The following is a 14004-nucleotide window of genomic DNA, read 5'->3' as shown; positions in this document are numbered from 1 at the left end:
TCTACCACAAGGATTCTGGCTTTGATTGGTAAAGCTTGCTCCCTAACACCCTTCTGCCTTTGGCCTGTCTCCATCATCCTGACCTCACAGGACCATCAGAGTGAGTTGCAATGTCTCCTGCCTGGAGGTCCACTAAACTGGCCATTTGCTTTGGCTACGACAGGTTGGCACCCTTCCCGTGTGTGTGTGTGTGTGTGTGTGTGTGTGTGTGTGTGTGTGTGTACATGTACTGGTGCAGGGACAGGTGTGTGGAGGGGCTGTACTTTTTCCTGACTCATGGCAGACTGCAGGAAGTGCAACCGGTGTCGGCTTGTCCCTGGAGATTGCTTCTGCACATCACGGCTCTGTGAGGCTGAAGGAAACTGGGCTGGGGCTAGGATTGCTGAAATCCTCAGTTCTTAGTAAGGGGACCTGCGTTTGCATTTGGAGCAGCATCCGGGACACTGAGACTGTGAGCTCACTTCATGAATCAGAAGCATTACAGCATAACCTCTGTGTTGGAGACTGCTCTGTGGAATCCAGATCGCCTTCCTCCCACCCCTAACACTTGTACACTTCTGAGCTCTCACAGTCACACACTTGGGAACTGTTACAGTTGGCGGGGGGGGGGGGGGGGGGGCATCAATTCAAATTCTAGAGCCATCAAGCAAAACTGGTCCACACCCACTTCCGCCTCCACACTGGGCTGCCGTTCCTGAACGGTGTGTGGACCGTCACCTGGCAGTGACTGAAGGAAGCCTGGCGGGTGCGTGGGGACGGGCCCAGAGCACCCAGGTTCCTACTCCACTTTGGTGCTCGCAGTGTGGCTGGCCTTGTGCGTTGCTTCATTTCCTGAGCCTCTGCTTTCACCTCTGTAAAATGGAGAGAACACGACTTTGTACGGTGGCTGTAAAGGTGAAACAAGACTGCATGCAAATCAATGGGCTGATAGTAAGTAGGTTTGCAGTAGATGCTAACTGTCTGTTCACTAGGCGCAGGCCCAACGCCTGCTGGCCTTTTGCTGCTACTGGGGAAGAGGAAATGAAGGGTGTCCTGCTTGTGGTGGGAATCAGTGTCTGGGGCCGCTTTTGTGGCTTTTTCAGGTGAAGTTTATTTTCTAGCTCCTTAGGCCTTGAGCTACCCAGGTCTGTGCTGGTACAAGGAACTGTCCCTGCAGAGGATGGTTGAGGGCTCACTTCCCTGGGGAACGTACTCTCCCAGACCTCTGAAAACCTCATCTGGGCTGGCAGAGGTGTTGTGCAGTCTAGGAAAAAGTATCTTTGTTTTGTTTGTTTGTTTTTGATTTTTCCTCATCTGAACCCTGACAGGAGGACCTGGACCAAGGTTTGGGTGGGGCTGGGGTGGGCGTTGTCCCATCAAAGGGCACCTTGGCCCTTGTCCCAGCTGCAGTCAGAGAAGGGATGAGGTGAAACACTGAACAGGAAAGAAACCGTCCTGAGTCAGTTGGCAGAGAGCCGACGCTTTGTCAGGTGGGGACGCTTTGTCAGGTGGGGACGGTCTCCCTAGGAGAGCCTGTTGCTTACGGTTCAGGTAAGGACTGGTGTGGAGGACCAGGATTAATGGCTATGTTTCCCTGGTAGCTGCTGCCTTTTCTCTTCCTGAACTGCACCTCCTACAGTGGCCAGTCAGGATGGTGCTCTGTGTTCTCTTTGCCTTTCTCACAGCCACAGGGAGCTTGTGGCTGAGATTGCTTCTCCCTCCAAGTCTCAGGGAGGGAGAGGGAGCAGTCTGGGTGAGGTCTGTTCACCCAGGCTGGAAGGGAGGGGAAGCACTGTAGGCTTGCAGCCAGATGGGGATTCCCTGAGGCCATCCAGATCCTTCCCGGAGATGGCCTCCAGAGATAAGGGAACTCGGGAAGGGGTTTAGGCTTCAGTTTTTCCCAGGTTGGGTAGGCAGAGTCCTAGTCCAGCCCACTGTTGCCAAAACTTGCCAGCTGGGAAGGGAAAGCCACCGGAGCTCTCAGAGGTGCTGACACTCTGCAGTGCAGGTGGTCCTGTGTTTTAAGCTCCTCCCCGAACACACTCCCTCTCAGCCTGGGGCAGCTCCCGGGGCAGCTCCTGGGGCGATGGAGCACCTGCGTCCTCACCTGACCTCACTGGGTCTGAGGCCTTAGTTTCTAATCCCGGGCTCCTCAGCCTTGGGGAGTCTTCCCAGAGCTGGAAGAGATTGGGGTGGGGGAGCTAAACTCTTGCCTTACCACTTATGGAGGCCAAGAGACTGTGAGTTGCCAGTTCCCATTTCACTTTGGGAGGGTGGTAAGGGGGGGGGGGACGTGCATCTGGTGTCTGTCTTCAGGGTCACTCCCCCTGGGAGTTTGGAAGTTGGAAGGGCTGACTGCTGTGCAGGAAGAACCCAGAGGAATACTGTCTAAGCTTCTGGGTGTGGCTCAGTCTTCTACTGGCTCCGTGGTTATTTGTGTGTGTGTGTGTGTGTGTGTGTCGTCTGAGCACACGCGTGTGTACACACACACACTGGCAGTGTGGTTGGGGAGCTGGATCTAAGTGAAAGCAGAACTTTTCGTACTACACAGGGCACGCACAGGATCTGGCAGTGACAGTTAGGGAAAGAAGAACAGGGGTGGGAGGGTGAATAAAGGCCCCTTCTACATGGTGGCTGCTGGTATACCTTCTGTCCGAGGTGCAGCTTGCACACTTGAGAGTAACAGCCCTCCCATGTTAACTAGTGGCAGCTTTTCCTTGCAGGTTCTGGGCAGAAGTGCCAAAAATAACCACACTGGAACTTCCACTTGTGGGACAGTCGAGGCCCGGCTTCTGGGCAGACTTGCTTACTTTCGAAAGCAGGCCCAACATCTGCCATCCCTGTTCCCAGCGTCTCTCAGGCTGTGGCACCCTCCCTTTTATTGCTCTCCTTAGAATGAGTCCAGGAGGGTGGTGACTCTCATCTTAGTGGACCTGAAAGTCCAGCCAGTGTTCTCTGGGGAAGACTTTTGTCCTCCTGTGTCCCTGTGGTCTCTGCTGGCCCAGTTGAGTCTAGAAGAGGCCTGCTGCCTGTGCTCTGGAATTCTTGCCAGCTCTCTCTCCTGAGTCTGGTGACCAGATGTCCTGCGTGTCTGCAGAGCCCAACACTGTTTCTGGGACTCCTTGTCTCCTTGTTCCGCACAGACTGCCCAGAGCTGCTGTCAGACAGCTGTGGAGCTGGAAGAGGCAAACCATTCGTTGCTCTAGCAAAAGAGGGAATGAAATAGCATGGATCAGGGGAAGGGATTTAGCTCAGTGGTAGAGCGCTTTAGCAAGCGCAAGGCCCTGGGTTCTGTCCTCAGCTCTGGGAAAAAAAAAATAGCATGGATCCAGTGCTTTGTGCAGACCCTTCGTCTACATGTTATCTCATCTAATCCCGTAGTAGCTCTAATACTCTGGTGTTCACTTCCTGATAAGGAAGCTAAGGCTCACACAGGCTAGTGACAGGAGAGCTGCACACAGTTCAGCCTTCTTACAGCACAGCTCCCCTATGATTGTTTCCATATGCGCAGGGAATAGGGCTTCACCCACAGAACTCAGTAAGATGGTAAGAATTGGGGCACCGTTGGGCTGATGGGTAGGGGAGATTTAGGGCCAAGGAGGGTAGGAACCCAGTGTTAAGCTTGGGTCTGGGGGTGGCTGGGACATTCACTCATGCTTGGAAGTGGTGACGAGGCTTGATTTAGTCTTTTCAGACTAAATATACCCCAGCCTCTACTGTCATAAGAAAAGCTCTGGCAGACTGTAGACTAGGGGTTAGTGGGATCTTGTGTCTTCCTACTGCTGGGTTTGACCCTAGGGCCTGTCATTCCTGTTAGCTTGGCCCAGGTCCCAGAGTGCCTGGTTGGTGTGTACTTGGGCTTAGGCTGAATGTTCTGCGGGTGCCTGGCATGGCATGCCAAAGGCCTCTGGGTGTATTTCAGGAACAATAAAGAATAAATCAACACAGGAGAAAAGGCTCTACAGCAGCTGCTCAGAGACAGGAGAAATTCAAGGAATGTGCCAGCATTTGGCAGAGGTCCTGCATCTTGACCAGGGCCTGAGAAAGGTCCTGATGCTTGACTTGGTGTTTAGGTGAGAAAGACAGGCAGCTTTCTGTACCTACCCTGCAGCCTTTTAAAGATGTTCCAGGCAGCTATGCCAGGAGCCATCTTTCCTGGCAGCCAGTTTTTGTGCTTCTTGGTCACTGGGAGGATCAGAGAACACAGTCATTTATCTCCATTCTTTGTTCTTACTTCAGACAAGCAGACACCAATATCCTCCATGCCAACCCTGGCAACCAGACGGGTCTTGTCCCTCTCTAGAACTGACCAGAAGAAATGAGCCAAACAATTGTCAAAGACCTGGCAGGGCTGAGGGGGTTCTGTGGGTTGGAAGAAGAATGCCATCCTCCCCCCCAGACTCATCTGTTTACTCATGCTTAGTTACCAGAGAATGGCACTATTTGAGAAGGATAAGGAGGTGTGGCCTTGGAGTGGGCGTGGCCTTGCTGGAGAGGAAGTGTGTCGTTGTGGGTGGGCTTTAAGGTTTTAACCTGGCCCATTGTGAACAACTTTCTACCTGCTGCTTGTGGATCTGGATATAGCACACTCGGCTGCCTCTCCAGTACTGTGTCTGCCTTTGTCCCATGTCCCCTACATGGTGATAACCTCTGGAACTGTAAGCAAGCCCCAGGTAAATGCTTTCTCTTGTAAGAGTTGCCTTGGTCGTGGTGTCTCTTCACAGCAATAGAACAGTGACTAAGACAGGTGCCAAATGTGAGGGCATCCACTTGGCAGCCCTGGCCACAGCTCTATTCAAGTAGCCATCTGTATGTTCTTGAGGCAGTTGACCATGAATCCATGGTCAGTTTATCTCTCTGGGCCTTGGTCTCATTGGCTGTGAAGCAGATTTCCGTTGAGATCTTGGAGTATGATTGCTAACCTCCCTCTCCCTTGTTTAGTATTCGCCATGAACAGTTTTTATTTACAAATTTAAATTCAGAAGAAGCCATGGAACCTCACACAGAGATGGGATTTTCCTGGGCGTGCATCTGAGGCTCAATGTCTGGGGAGTTGGGGCTGAAGCTGCGTAGGAACTCAAGCACAGAACTGGTTCGATTCAGACGTCAGGGCATCAGGGGAACGGATAAGGGGTATCAGATGATTTGGGGAGGGCAGGCTTTACTTTGAAGGCACTTGTGGGTTTAGTACTGGAAAGTATGGGAGTCATGCAGCTCCTGAAGGGAGACACAGATCTTCCACAGGATCCCCAGGCATGGGAACCACTGTAGCCTCTAAGGAGCTACTTACCTACCGGGTCTTTCCCAGCCAGCCACACTTGCAGATCATCAGCATGGTTGTCACACAGTCTGCAGGGAGAAGTCTTGTGGAGGCTTCTGTTTGCCTGGTGGTCTTGTTTCCATCAACTCAAACTAGAGCCACAAGCCCGAGTCTCAAGGAGAAAGTTTGCAGAAAGAGTTACTGAGACAGGCCGGCCTAGCTCCATTGATGCCTTTCTTCCCTGACCTCTGACCCCTTGGAACTTTTCCTCAGGTTTGCTGAGGATTAAATAGGAGTTCTTAGTACCACGGATAAAGCTCTAATTGTGTAGTAGATTAACCCTGGCTTCAGGTTTTCCTTGGTGTCTTGCCAAGAACTAGGGCCTTTTTTCTTTTTCTTTTCTTATGGGGGGCGTTGTTTTTTTCAGAGATCTGCCTGCCTCCCCAGTGCTGGGATTAAATGCTTGCACCACCACATCCCAGCCGAGCTGGGGCCTTCTTTTTTTTCTTTTTTTTTTCTTTTCTTTTCTTTTTTTCGGAGCTGGGGACCGAACCCAGGGCCTTATGCCTCCTAGGCAAGCGCTCTACCACTGAGCCAAATCCCTAACCCCGAGCTGGGGCCTTCTTAAATGAAGTCATGAAGCATTGTTTTTGAAGTCCTCGATTCTGGAGCCCTGGTATGCTCCTGGCTCTGTGTCTGAAGACAAATGTCATTCTCTGGATTACTGTGCTGAGTGAGGAGTTAGGTTGGGGGAACATGGACATCCCATTCGGCTTCCCCAGCTGAGCGCTTTTTTGCCAGCTGGCTCTGGAGTGAGGTGGAAGCCATCTTGACATGGTGAGAGGCCTTTACCTGACTGAGGTCCCATTGACCTGTGCTTCCAGCTTATCTGTGTAGGCTCCTCTCCCCACTGCCTGTGCACTCCCTGGGCTCCTCTCCCTTCAGGAGCCTCTCATCAGCATCCCTAGTAGGGATCTATTGCTAGAAGATTTGGATCATCTCTTGAGAGGAGTGTGATATACCACACCCTGGCTGAAAATGTTCCCCAAGAAGAGGGGATGGAGTGGGAGGGGGACAGAGACCATACTGGCTTTGTAGCGTTCTCAGAAGTATTGTTTGTTCCTTCTGGGAGCCACAGGTGTGGGATGGTGGAAAGAGGAGGGACCTTGGGGGCATGCAGCGCTGGGATCTTGCTTCTGCCACAGTCACAGAAGAGTCTTGAGTTCCCTCAGTAGAAAGGCCGGGTCCATCCTTCTGCGCTTCATAAGAATGAATTGTGAATCAGGGTTTGTCGGGAGCCTGCTTCAGGGGTTCTGTAAATGTTAGCTCCTGTCTTTCAGAGAGTGCATTTAGGATACTCTGTAGACTGGCTACAGACCGCAAGTACTGGGCTCTGACCATTTTTCTCAAGGAAATACAAAGTTGCAAGATGCAATGCAAAGGCTGCTTCATTCCAAAGCTATTGTTAAAAAAATGTAAAAAAAAAAAAATCCCATCCCCCTTCCCCCCCTATCTCTGGCAGGCCAGACTGGCCTCAAACTCAGAGAAATCCTGAGTACTGGGGTTAAATGGGTGTGCCACCACATGTGGCTTTGTGCAAGCTATTTTAATTCAGGAAGCAGGCTTGGGGTCAGAATCAGTGTGTCTGCTGTGAGGAATGGGCAAGAAAAGACCTACGTGCATGCAGATGTTCTAGATCCGCCATGCGTGGAGAGCAGCAGTTGAGAGAGTGACTTTTTCCAGACCAGGAGAATGCAAACAGGTCTTAGAACCTTTGTCTTCTGTAAATTTCTCAGATTTAGTATTCGTTTTTGGACTTTACCTCATTTTGATCAAAGAACCTACTTTGTATAATTTCAGTCCTTTTACATTTATTAAGACTTGGGCCAGGGGCTGGAGAGATGGCTCAGGGGTTAAGAGCACTGACTGCTCTTCCAGAGGTCCTGAGTTCAAATCCCAGCAACCACATGGTGGCTCACAGCCATCTGTAATGGGATCCGATGCCCTCTTCTGGTATGTCTGAGGACAGCTACTGTACTCATACATAAAATAAATAAGTCTTTAAAACTTAAAAAAAAAAAACTACTAGCACTTACTTTATTTATGATCTGTTCTAGTGAATGAACTCTCTGAAGAGAGTATACGGCATTGTCTTTGGGCATAGATGACATTTAGATGGAGTTGGTTTGTCTCATCTAAGCTTCTTTTTTTTTTTCTTGGTGATTTTCTGTTTAATTGTATTGTCCATTATTGAAAACGGAATATCGAGGCCGGGTTTGGGAAGTCACATCTTGGAAGACAGAGTCAGGAGGATTGCATCCAGATCAGTTTGGGTTACAGAGTAAAACCTCGTCTCAAAATAAAAAATAAAAAAAGGTAGAACGTTAAAGTCTTTGATGATAACTGTTAAACTGAGTGCTTCTCCCTTGAATTCTGATAGTGTTTGCTTCATAATTTTGTTGTTGATGTTGTGTACGTACATGGTCGTTTCTTCATTGTTATCAAGAGGAAATGTTTTCGATTTGTCTGTAGTGACAGTTTTTGTCTAAAGATCAGTTTTACCCAAACACTGTGCAGCCCTGTCCAGTTCTGTCTGGTACAGTTTGAATGGCACTTGCCTCATTCTTTATCTTTTACATTTATTTGGTGCACATGTATGTTTGTGTTCATGTGTAGGCAGGTGTGGGGGGGGGTTGTGTGTGCTACATGTATGTTAAGGCCAGAGGTCAACATCAGGCGTCTTCCTCAGTCCCTACCTTAGTTTTTGAGACAGATCTCTCAGTGAACCTGAAGCTCTCTGGTTTGGCTAGACTGGGTCCTCTAGCCAGCAAGTCCCAGGGATCCTCCTGTCTCCACTTCCTAGCCCTGGGGCATATAAATATGTGCTGCTGGGTTTGGCTTCTGTGGGTGCCGGAGATCTGAACTCCCGGCCTCATGCTTACGGCAAACACTTTACTGACTGAACCATCTTTGCAGCACTTCTTTTTTTCTTTCTTTTTTCTTGGGGCGGAGGATGGGATTGAGATGGGAGTTTCACTATGCAGCCTTGGATAGCCTGAAACTCCTCACTAGGTAGACCGGGCTGGCCTTGAAGTCATAGAGACCTGCCTGTCTCTGCCTCCCTGATGACTAGTGTCTCATTTCATTCTTTATTTTTAACCTATTTATGTCCTTTGTAAACCACATAAAACTGGATCACCTTTTAAGAAATCCTAGCGGGGAGCGGGGAGTGGGGAGTGGGGAGTGGGGAGCGGGGCGGCAGTGCACACCTTTATTCCCAGAGTTCCTTAGGCAGAGTAGGTAGGTGTCTGAGTTTGAGACCAGCTTGGTCTATAGAGCAAGTTCCAGGACAGCCAAGAGTACACAGAAAATCCCTGCCTCCAAAATTAATTAATTAATTAATTCTGCCAACCATTGCGTTTTAATTGGAGTATTTCATACTTCACATTTTAAGCGGTTATTGATAGGAAGAATGCGCCTCATTTTTCCCATGTAATTTTTATGTCTTGCCCTACACTTCCCCCTTCCTGCCTTTATTCGTGTTAAACAAGTGGGGTTTTTTTTTTTGTTGTTGTTGTTGTTGTTTTTTTTTTGTTGTTTTTTGAGTAGTCCATTCCTTGCCTGTAAAACTAAACAGAGAAAAGTGAGGAGTGAATGAGATAATGAGATGCTGCCCACATCTCAGAGCTCCATGACCCAGGCACCTGGTTGGACCTTGGGCTCTGTGAGAGTCATGGTCACACAGGTTTCTTGAAGCGAAGTCCACCCAGGAGAGGGCTCTTTGGGAGCCTTGTGCCTTCTGCCCAGAACACCATTCTTGCAGATGGTTCCTGGGGAGCTTCACATCCCAGCCTCTGACTCACCATTGGCTTCCGGGCTCCTTGTGAAGTGCTATAGGTTTGAGAACCCCTGCAGGAGACAGTCAGGCTGCAGATGTGATGATGGGGGAGCGGCAGCGGCCATATGATTTGGAGTTGGTAGTCAGGTTCCTCACTTGTGAACTCTGGGATAGGCTACTTTTCAGAGCCATCCTCTCCTCGTGCCTCAGTTGGAAATAAACGTCTGGACATGCAGGTAGAGCTGCTGGTACTGTCTGTGCGGTGGGTGTGGCTTCCATTGGTGTTCCTTTGGTTCCTGTGTCTTTCCATGCTCTTAAATTCCTCAAATGCAGGGACCAGTGAGTGGAGATCATCGGACCAGATACCCAATTCCCCGACAAGCCGTCCACTACTCTCTCCATCCGCTTCGAGCCCCATGAAACATTGTGGAGTAGCAGCAAGTGGATTGGCAAGAAGAGTCAGTAAGGGGGACCATGTGTGCTGGCTAACAGTTACAGAGGCTGAACTTATGGGCGAAAGGGAGGGGCAGAAGCCCTGTTTATCCTCTCCTTCCCTACAGTGGAGTTGATACGTGTTTCTGTCTGTCTCTGCCCACTTCACTAGAAGCTCCACAGGATAAAGGCTACGCTTTGTCTCCTGTGTCTCCCTCGAGCCTGGCATGTAGCCAGTGCCATCAAATGCCTGTTGAATGGATGAAGGGGCCCAGGCAGACCTGCACAGCTGCAGCAGGCAGGGTGTGTGCAGTGGGGGAAGAGGCAGGGCGGGCGGCGTTAAGCAAGGCCCCTGTGACTGGCCTCCTCTGTATCTTGGCTCAGGGCCCAGCTTGGCACTGGGACACGCAGGCAGCCTCCAGAGAGCCCTGCCCTAGACCTACTATGGAGTCAGACCTTTCCAAAAGGAAAGAACTGGAGCAGACTCTGGTGGTGTGAGTATCACAGGGCATAGAGAGTGTTGTGAGTGTAGGGGCTGGGGATTTAGGTCAGTGGTAGAGCGCTTACCTAGGAAGCACAAGGCCCTGGGTTCGGTCCCCAGCTCCGAAAAAAAGAACCAAAAAAAAGAGAGTGTTGTGAGGGGACAGACTAGAAACCTGCCCCACCCCCATCCACCAAAGTTTCAGCCTGAGGACACGGCTACAGGGCCATTTTCATCTCTCAGTGTTCTCTTGCTCTGGAGTTCAGGGTGCATGTGCACATGTGAGTGTGGAGGTCAGAGGTCAGTGTTGGGTGTCTTTCTCATTCATATCTCTACCTGAGTTTTGAGTCAGATCTCTTACTGAACTTGGAGCTTGGTAGTTGACTGGACTGTCTGGCCAGGAAGCCCCAGGAGCCCTCCTGTCTGGGCTTACATGTTCCCTGTCGTGTCCAGCTTTTGATATGAGTGCTGAGTTCGAACGTGAAAACTCTATACTTGAGTGACAAGCACTTTACTGAGTCATCTGCCCAGCCTTATCTTTTCTTATAGCATGTGTAACTGTCAGAGTCACTCTCCTCTTTCTGATCCTTGAGCCTTTTGGGGAGGGTTTTCCTGTACAATTGGTGGTGACCCTTGTCTAGTAGGCAAGCAGTCAGTCAGTTGAGTCTGGATGCTTGGTTCTCTGCTGCACCTCAGTACACTTCTGTCTGCATGAGCCTCCCCCCATAAAAGGAAACTGGTTATCCTTGTCCCCCATGAACATCTCGCTGGTGTTTGCGGGGCAGTGGGAGAGGGAGGGACACAATTAAGGTGGTTGCTTAGGCTGGGGCCCTGAGTATCCTATCAGGCTATGCACACACATAATCCTTTAAAAGCACCTCACTGTTGGCCTTTTTGCTGTCAAAGCTCACATTGTATTGAGTTTGAACCTTGGCCAATGCTGGCTAGCTTGCTAACTGAGACCCTGGGGAATCTCTCTCCAGCCTGTCAACCTAGGCTCTGAATCTCTGAGCTGAGGTCTGGGGAAAGAGTGAGGCAGAGACTGTTGGTGAGGAATGGTCAGTCATAGACCTGCCTGGTCTGCCCTCCCTGCACCATGTGGCAGGCAACGTGGATACCTTACACATCAAAGCCTCTTTCTCACAGGCTTGCAAACTCCTTGAGAACAGGGCTTCTGTAACAGTGGTCCTGACAAATCTCTGACCTGAGTGGGAACTCCTTGTTGCAGTGAGGGTAGGACATGACATGTGAACAGCTACTTGGTGTCTAGAAGGAAGGTTTATCCAAGACCTCACAACTCTTAACTGCCCCCCAAGATGGCATTTCCCCAAATACTTTACCCAGCCTGGTTGAAACCAGAGACCTCAGTTAACTGAGAAAGAGCCATTCAGAAAGTGACCCTAGGCTAGGGGGCCAGCTAGGTCATGCTGAGCCCTTTGGCATGGTCTTTTAGTGTTTTAGACACATCTTAGTGTCTTGAGACCCAGTCTTAACTATGTCAGGTCATGAGGTAAACAGACTTAAAACCCTGTGTTCCTGAGTGTGGCCCAGGCAGGGGTAAGAAGACCTGAGGGCAGGGGAGCTGGTACTTTTCCAGGTGGCTTGCCTGTAGTATGGGGTAGTGAATGATGACCCAGGAGCAAATGACTCATGGGCTTGCCACTGGAGAAGGCCTTGTATTTAGCTTTGTTGGAGAGAACATGGGCTCTGTGTTTGTTGTTGGGGAGAGCTAACATGGGCCCTTTATATCACCTCAGCAGCACGGGAAGCTCTGCTGTCTATCTGAGAGATATGCTGGTCTCGGGATTAGGCAGGACCCCAGGCTGAGTACCTGGCTGCGTGCACTTGTGCTTGGGTAAGTTCTGAAGTGCAGACCTTGGGAGCAGGCAGTTCCAAATCAGGTGTTTAGGCACAAGTGTCTGCAGCAGAGGTGAGGAAACCGGGCACTTGGGAGCTAGTGTGTGCAAGGGTCAGGCAATGTGATAAGCTCGATGTGTAATCCGTCTTCCAGCCTTGGGGTCAGAGAGCTCCCCAAAGGAAGCACTGGTTAAAGGATGGGAGGGTGTGGCCAAAAGCAAAGGTTGGGAAGGCAGGGACAAGGCTTAGTCAGAGGCCTAGAAGCAGTGGGAAAGAAGGTTGAGGAGGCCTGACCATAGTCTTCATGCAGGAAGTGCTGGCAGACACAGCAGGAACCAGAGCCTGGGGACTTTGGGGCAGGGAAGGTGGCTCAGACTTTGCCCCAAGGCAACCTCTTAGTGTCTTGCTTGGCAGTTAAGGTCTTGTAGGGTTCACTGTGTTTTTCTTACTCTCTGGTGGGAGACACCAAGCTCTGATTTCCCTGCTTCCTTGAGCTGGACCTGGAGTGGGGGTGGGGTATCTATAATGTCAGTACTCAGGTGGGTAAGGTCAGAGGGTCTAGAGTTCAAGGCTAGCCTGAGCTACATAAAATAATAGTTTGGAATAGGACTGTTTAGCCCTCTGATGGCTAGGAGGGCATTCTGGCTGGTTATTACCCGCATTTCAGCATTGAGCCTGTGATCTTGGACCAGGCAGGGCACCTCCTCTCTGGTGCCTATGACTCACAGCAGTCCTGTGTCTCAGATGAACAATTCGAATGGCCTAGGTGTCTGGTGAGTGGCCCAATCTCTCAGTGGCCACGACTGGCTCCCCACCCTTACGTTGAAGGGTTCAATGGATTCTCCTGGATGAGCTACCCATAGTTGGGCATGTAAGTGGTCTGCTATGTCACTTGAAGAGCTGCCATACCTTTAGAGTATAGTGACCATTAACACAGTGTACTCCCAAGGACTTTTTAGAACCTTCTCGTGTGTCTCTGAAACCCACATGTGGGTTGAGCACCACTTTTTTTTTCTTGGCGCATCCTGCTTTTTCTTTCTGTAGAGAAAATGCATTCCACCATAGATCTTTCTTTGACCTTCACTGGTCCCAGGCCACTGGTATTGACACTGGCTTTGTTTTCAGCCTAGGGCTCCCTGTGGTTCCCTGGTCAGAGAGTTTGCACTGGAGAGGCTCCTAGAGGAAGGGACCAGAGAAGCAGACTGACAAAGTGGTTGCAGTGTCTGGGGCCCCATGGTGGCTGTGGGTTTCCTTCTGCTGTGTTCTTGCATCTGTTGCCAGAGGCCCTGCCACTGGTCCCAGGGGTGACCTGCCTGCCTGGGTTCCTCCTTACAGCTACTTCTTGAACCTTGGGCATTTGGCCCATTGGCTGGCAGTCTTGGGAGCAGGTAGCTTCCTTCTTCCTCGCTGTGAGGAAGGTCAGACTGGCTTACACCTGAGCAGAGGAGAGGGAGGGAGGGAGGTTCAGGCAAAATGAGAGGAAGTGGCTCAGTCCGGGTGCAAGGGTGGGAGGTACCAATATATTCTGAGAGCTCAAAGCCCCACCACAGCAGCTAAGATTGAGGCAGGGCCAGAAGTGCTAGGGTTAGAGAAGCATGGCTTGAGGTGGGCCAGCGTAGCCAAGTAGAGGTGTGGTGACTCCGGGAGCTGGACCTTATACCTGCTGCCTCTTTATGGTGAGGTCCTTCCCTGCTCCTCTGGAGATTGAGAGTCTCAGTTATGTTTCGGGAGAGTGGGAGAGGGTTACCTGCCAAAGCTCAAACAACAGTAGGAGGAGGCTGGCCCGAGCTAGCGAAGAAGAGCGGTGTCCAGCAATCCCTGACCTAAAGGAACGGTAAGCACATGGGGCTAAGATCAGATTGGTGTGTGTTGAGGATTTCATCTTGTGTGTGACATGACTGGCTTCAAGTTCTTGTGACATAGTCATGTGTGACCGTAGGCAAATTACCTTGTTCCTGTAAGCTTTACCTAGCTTACCTACAAAATGGGAGTTAAAGCGTTAGTGCTTGATACAATTTATAAAACACCAAGTCTGTTGGGCCCTCTTGACACAGGCAAGCTGACTACATTGTTACTGTTTGAGCTACTTAGAGCTTGACTGCCCTTCCCACTTCCTCTTCTCTCAGGCCTGTATGCTTGTGTCCCTCTTGGCAGTGC

General features: G+C 50.5%; 1 protein-coding gene across 5 annotated transcripts in view; it reads left to right on the top strand.

Moving 5' to 3' along the window:
• Mideas (mitotic deacetylase associated SANT domain protein) overlaps positions 1 to 14004 on the top strand; it is a 69662-nt gene that overhangs the window by 28305 nt on the left and 27353 nt on the right. The window contains exon 1 of one of the 5 annotated variants that reach the window (XM_087553314.1): positions 13375 to 13681. The exons of the other annotated variants lie outside the window; for them this stretch is intronic. The gene's annotated coding sequence lies outside the window, so the exon portion shown is untranslated. Of the gene's footprint in view, positions 1 to 13374; positions 13682 to 14004 lie in introns of those variants that run through there. 5 annotated transcript variants of the gene reach the window in all.

The sequence above is a fragment of the Rattus norvegicus genome, chromosome 6 (genome assembly GCF_021556685.1).
Source record: "Rattus norvegicus strain SHRSP/BbbUtx chromosome 6, alternate assembly SHRSP_T2T, whole genome shotgun sequence".
Taxonomy (NCBI): Eukaryota; Metazoa; Chordata; class Mammalia; order Rodentia; family Muridae; genus Rattus; species Rattus norvegicus.
The sequence above is the reverse complement of the archived record's forward strand: the minus strand, read 5'-3'. Positions and strand labels throughout refer to the sequence as shown.